Source organism: Benincasa hispida, chromosome 11 (genome assembly GCF_009727055.1).
Source record: "Benincasa hispida cultivar B227 chromosome 11, ASM972705v1, whole genome shotgun sequence".
Lineage (NCBI taxonomy): Eukaryota > Viridiplantae > Streptophyta > Magnoliopsida > Cucurbitales > Cucurbitaceae > Benincasa > Benincasa hispida.
The window spans coordinates 60,640,102-60,647,030 of record NC_052359.1 but is presented as its reverse complement, the minus strand read 5'-3'; positions in this window follow the sequence as shown (position 1 = coordinate 60,647,030).

The window sequence follows — 6,929 nt, the reverse complement described above, 5'->3', positions numbered from 1 at the left end:
CTCGGAAAGGTCCAACAACCCTATTTGATCACTTCTTGATTCGACTTTGAAGATAAGGCAAATATGCCATCGAGTTTTTAAAATGAGGCGGATATGCTATCAAACTTTGAAGATGGGGAGAATATGCTATCAAGCTTTTGAGTAGGGTGGATCGGATCGCATATGAGGCGAAGCCAGACAGACTAGAGTTGTTCTCGCGTATGAGACGGAGCCAAGCAGACAAACTTGATTTTGCATATAAGGTGAAGCTATATTAACATATTTGGAGAGGGAGCGAAGCTACATCAATATTTTGGGGTGGGAGTGAAGTTGCACCCTTATTTTGGAGAAGGAGCGAAGCCACACCAACATTTTTTTGGGAAGAAGCAAAGCTACACCAACATTTTGGAGAATGAGTGAAGTTGCACTAACATTTTGGAGAAGGAGCGAAGCTGCACCAACATTATTTGGGAGGAAGCAAAGTTGCACCAACATTTTGGAGAAGAAGTGAAACTGCACCAATATTTTAGAGAAGGAGCGAAGTCTCACCAACATTATTTGGGAAGAAACAAAGCTGCACCAACATTTTGGTGAAGGAGTGAAGTCGCACCAGCATTTTAGAGAAGGAGCGAAGCCTTACCAACATTTTTTGGGAGGAAGCAAAGTTGTACCGACAATTTGGAGAAGGAAAGAAGTTGTAACAATATTTTGAAGAGGAATCGAAGCATCCAAACCTGACTTCGAAGAGAAAGTGGTGAAGCCTCCGAACTTGAAGATGGAAGAGCATTGACGAAGCTTCTGAACTTGAAGATGAAGGAACATCGACAGAGCCTTTGAACTTGAAGATGGAAAAACATCGACAAAACCTTTAAACTTTAAGATGAAGGAACATCGACAAAACCTCTGAACTTTGAAGATGGAGAAGCATCAAAGAAACCTCTAAACTTGAAGATAGAGGAGCACCGACGGAGCCTCTGAACTTGAAGATAGAGAAGCATCAACAAAACCTTCACACTTGAGTTTGACAAAGCATCGGAGAATCCTCCACATTTGAGTTTGATGAAGTATTGACGAATCTTTTGCATTTGAGTTTGACGAAGATCGATAAATCTTCGACATTTGAGCTTGGCGAAGCGTCGACGAATCCTCTGCACTTGAGTTTGACAAAGCATTGGCAAATCCTCCGCATTTGATTTTGACGACGCACCGATGAATCTTCCACATTAAGTTTGACTTCGTGACTTTAAGAATGAAGATGACATTGCAAAGCCTCCAAACTTGAGCATGAAGATGGAGTATCAATGAAACCACTACATTTGAAGATGGAGGAGCTTTGACGAATCCCTTGAACTTAAAGATGGAGAAGCATTGATGGAGCTTCTAAACTTGAAGATGGAGGAGCATCAACGAAGCCTTTGAATTTGAAGATGGAGAGGCATTGACGAAGCCTCTAAGCTTGAAGATGGAGGGGCATCAAACGAACCCTTCGCACTTGAAGATGGAGAAGCATCGACGAAACCTCTAAACTTGAAGATGGAAAATCATCAACGAAGCCTCTAATCTTTAATTTAAAGAAGCATCGACAAAACTTCTGAAATTGATCTTGAAGAACTTCTATAGCTGAATATAAAGAGTTGAACTATAGATGAGTGATGCTTCGAACTTGAAGTAAGCAACGCCCATCACTACTTCTTTATTTAAGTGAGCGAAAATATAATTGAATTTTCTAGCGATAACCTTATTGTACACATCCAACCTGTGTAGAATCGTGCAGACGATATGCGTCTTCAATTTTTTGCGTTGCCCCTAGCAGGGTAGAACATCTTCAATTTATTGTGTTGCCCCCGGTAGGGATGAACATCTTCAATTTATTGTGTTGCCTTCAACAGAGATGAACATCTGTTGCCCCCCAGTAGAAATGAACAACATCAAATTTTTTTATATCGTCGACATAAGGTGATTATGCCACTTTTTGATGGATTGAACTTAAATTTCTTTAAGTTGTCTATGTATCTTTGAAGAAAAGGATCAAGTCATGAAGTTCATGAGGGTTTTTTTTTATTGCTTTTTTTTCCTTTTCTTTTTTGTTTGGACTGAACTTAAAGTTTCCTTCAAGTTGCCTACGTACCCTTTACAATGACAGGGATCAAGTCATAACGTAGTAAAATCCTTTTTTTTTTTTTTTTGTCGTTCACCTTTTAAGCTCATGCGGGCTAGGAGCAACATGCAGTTTAGGCTCTTACGATGAGGAGCTTCTATATTTAAACTTCAAAAGCTCTTATTTCATCATGGCTTTGATCATCCACTTCATTTATAGGATTCATCAATATGATGAGTTTTGGCTTCACCATCAAGGAACCTTCTATATTTATATCAACAGACAATTTCCTCTTCATGCATGAAAGAACACGACTGTGAATCTTTTCGTCATTGTTTTCTTCATGAAATGGTATTACCTTCAAGGTTTTCATCTTTTTTTTATGTTGATCGCCTATCATCTTAAGACGATAAAAAACAGATGTTGAAGGTCAATCTTTCTTTAATGTGAAGATACTTAACCTCTTAAAAGTTGAAGTTTGAGCTGCAATAGACATTGGACATTGGCTTTCTTCTTCTATCGTGGCCATACTTAATCTTTGGAAGACTGAAGATCGAGTATTTGAAGGCTTGATACGATCGAAGACATAAATTCTTTGCTCAATTTCTTTTTAATCATCGACTTCTTTAGTAGTTATATGATTGTTGTCGACTTCCACTATGCCGACAACGTGACATGCAATAACTTCTAATACTTCCTCTTGACGATTATCGAGGAAACTTCTTGGGAGGAATTCTGCCAAAGTTACCGGTCGTCAAAGTTAGGGCCTAGGGGAAGTCATTATCTTCTTTCTGCATGATTTTAGGTTTCCATGCCTTCTTTAGTCTTTTCTTTTTTCGGGTCTTGCTTCCTCTTCTGTAATTGTGACGGAAGTGCAACTTCTTTTTGGATGGAACTCGACTTTCCTCTTTTTTAACGAGTCATAAGGATCCACCCTTTGTCGTTATCTTCAACATGCTCATCTCTCTTTTGGGAGTTTATCGTTTGGATCTCTTGTTGGAACCGAACAACTATAGACTCGAAGGTCTAAAACTGGATTATGCTTTCTCTCTGGTCATAAAACGTGGTCGACATTGGAACATTGGAAGGCATTGCTATTGTAGCATGATTTGTCTGAGTTACTTCATCCAAATCTAGTCAGTCTTCTTTTCACGAGCCAATTTTAGAATTTTCTCTTTCAGTATGAAACATTTTTCCACTGGGTGGCTAACGACTTGGTGATACTTACAGTAGTTAGGATCATTTACTTTTCCTGCTTGTTCTAGTCGCTTGCTCCGAAAATTGAATAAGTTATTTCTCTAATAATTGCTCCAACATGTTGGCAACATCAAAGATAGAGAATGGAAAAACTTTCTCCCATCTTTCTTTTAAAGTTGAGCGATGCTTCTGGCCACCATCATGATTTCTTTCAAACCTTGTTTCTTTTTCTTTGAAGGCAAATTTTAGCGAGATCGTATTTACGATCATAGATTCTGTTATGGCACTATTCACAATCTTTTTAGTGCCTTTGATTTCTTTCTTGTCCTTTCTCTCTTCAGGGAGTAGGAAATCTTTAGTCCCCCTGTTGGGTGATGCTCAACTCTATATCATGAGCGCGTGTTGCCAACTCCTTAAATGTACGAGGCTTTATCCCTTGCAGAATGTAGAGAAGTTCTCAGTGTATGCCTTGGGTGCACATCTCCACTGTAGATAATTCAGCGAGTTTATCTTTGCAATCCATACTCAAAGCTCTCCATCGGTTGATGTAATCGATGACTGACTTTCCCTTCCATTGTTTGGTGTTCATGCTCCATCATACTAACAGTGCGCTTTGTGCTGTAGAAGCGGTTCAAGAACTCCCTTTCTAGCTCTTCCCAACTGTCAATCACTTATGGATCCCAATCAATGTACCAGTATAAAAAACATTCCCTTTTAAGGTTTTGATAAATTGCTTGACTAGCAGGTCTTCTTTAGTTCCTGCATTTTCACAAGTTTTAATGAAATAAGTAACATGTTGTTTTGGATTGTCTTTTCCATTAAACTGTTGGCACTTTAGAGGTTGGTACGCAGCTGTCATTCTCAAGTTATTGATTCTTTTGGTGTACAACTTGGAGTACAAAAAAAAAAGTTTGCGACAATCTTCCGTACTAAGCTCTTATAAAGTTTGTGATCACATCCTGCAGTTGTTGAACTAACAAGGAAGCGACAGAGGTGGATTGTGGTGGCTGACTTTCCTGCAAGATAGTCTTTGCTTTATCATTGGTTTTGACAATAGGAGTTTGACTTGTCTCTGCAATTTATCGAGCCTGCATTTGATCTCTTAAGGCGGCGATTTCATGACCTCGCTCTTTAATAACTTTCATTAGGAGATCTATTTTCTTTTCCATCTCTGTCATGGCCGACTCAGTCGTTACATCAGTCATCATGACAAACACTACATCAAAGTATGATTCTTTCCCTGATGGATCAAAAGTAGAAGCATAGTTGTCAAACAAAGGATTTTCTCTGATGACGATTCCGCCTTTAAGAGATTCCATCAGTTGTTCCCAGATTTTCTCCAAGATGACAAACTTTATGTAAGTGTCGCTTCCGACGGTAACTTTGGATGCAGCTTGCTTTGATGCCATTGATTTGTTTGAATGTTGAGTGAGAGATGAGAGGTAGAGAGATCTCACCAGGTGTGGCAATTTGTTCGCACGAGGTTTCCAAAGAAACCTAATTTGTGGAATTTGAACGTTGTATTTGTATTGATTTTTGTATAGCAAGTACAATCTCTAATACATAATCTTTTGATGCTTTTAAAATAAACTATAATCTTTGAGGTGGTTGATCTTTTTGGATGATTAGCCCTTTGGGCTTGTTGATCTTCTTGGATGATTGACCTTTGAGCTTGTTGATCCTCTTGGATGATTGGCCTTTGAGTTTGTTGATCTTCTTGGATGATTGATCTTCAGGCTTGATGATTTATTGGATGATCGTTGTTCGTACGAGGTTTTTTGAGAAATCTTATTTCTTGAAGTTGAACTTGAGTTGATTTTGATGTTGATGTTGGTTTAATGCGATGTGGTTCGATCTCTAGTATTTGATCCTCCTCTAATTCTCTCTCATTCAAATGCGTACGCTTGATTTGAGGAATCTAAACGCTTGATTTGGGTTTGTTTTGACATTTGGGTCAAATTCTTTTTTTTTTTTTTTTTTTGTCTTAGTTGGATCTTAACCTAAACAATAATATCAAATTGGGTTAAATTAATCTTATCTGATTCAACGGTCACGATGAAACCACGTGGCATCATCAGAATTTGTATTCAACTTCATTTTGGGATACATGTCAACTCCTAATTGGTCCCAAATTTGATGATTTTGAATTTCGTCATAAATGACGTGACAATTTTTTATTGGTCCAAAATTTCTCCTAAAATGATCCAATAAAACAATTAGCGAATAAAAGTATGATATTATCTGTGAAAAGATCCAAACCTTCTAAACTATTTCAGACAATTCCCCACTTCTTACACATACACATCAAAATTTAACATCATTAATACATCACCCTTTTGACTAACATCATTAATAAAATCACTCTTTTGACTATGTAACAATCTCTAATCATCTTCAAAAAATGTCAACAATCTTATACCAAACCCTATTGAATTTGAAAAGCAAGCAGGCTCTTTATGCTAAGTCATCATTGATAGTGACATTATTCCAATCAGTTAATTTTAATTTACATTAGGTCCCATATTTGATTATCCATCATTAAAAAAATAAAATTAATCACTTTTTTTTTTTTCATATGGGCAATTATTACAATAATAGTAATCAAAGTTAAGAGTTTGACCAAATTTTTTTCCGGTTAATTATTAACAAACTTTACCGAAAATGGTTTTCCACCTTCACATGTACAATTAATTAAATAACTTTTATAATTAATGTGAACTTAATATAATTAGTATAAAGTGTAAAATGAATTCAACTCAATCATAATTATATATTTTTTTTTTGGAGGTTAGAGATTTTTAGATTGTTATGTATAAAATTATATGAATAAAAATTGTGTAAAGAAGATTAAAAATATAACAAATTAGAATTCTTATCATTTTTAACTAAATCAAAGGTTCTTATTATTAACATGTTTATGCACAATTGTGATTTATTGTTGATATTTTGTATGCTTTATCAAATTGTTACAAGTAGTGGAAATGTCAAACCATGATAGAAATTTAATTTTGTTATTATAAGTTAAAATTCTAGTTAAAATATCAATTTTTGTATACTTTTAAATGTTAAAATTTAAATCGTTTTTAATAAATTTCGAAGTACTCCTTTAAAGTTTATTTTTATCAAAATAGGTTGAATAATATTATTCGAAGTTCATTAATAATAATAATAATTTCAATGCAAAGTGAGATACAAATGTCAAAAAATAATAGAGGAAGATCTAAAAGATTTTATATAATATATATATAACACTAAGCTAACATTAAAAACTAATCTTAAGATTTATTGAAACTACCCGACTAAAATGAAATAAAATTTATAAGGAGTAATAAAATATTTTAACCAAAATCTTTATACATGGTTTGAATGGTAACATTTTTGGTAATATTAAAGCATTGATGAGTTTTCTTTTGGACTCTTTTGATTCTCATATACATTAATGTGGGGCTTTTAGGAAAATGTATTTGAATCATTGAGTTGAATTATTAAACTCGTACAATATAAATTTTATTTTGTATTTTTTATTATTTTTATCTTTTTCGGTAAAGGCAAAAGAAATTAGGTAAATAAATTATAAAATATATAAAATTTCCGTCCAAGTATGGAGACCAGCCCCACGAAAGGGGTGGAAATGTTTTTTCAACCAAAAGAATCC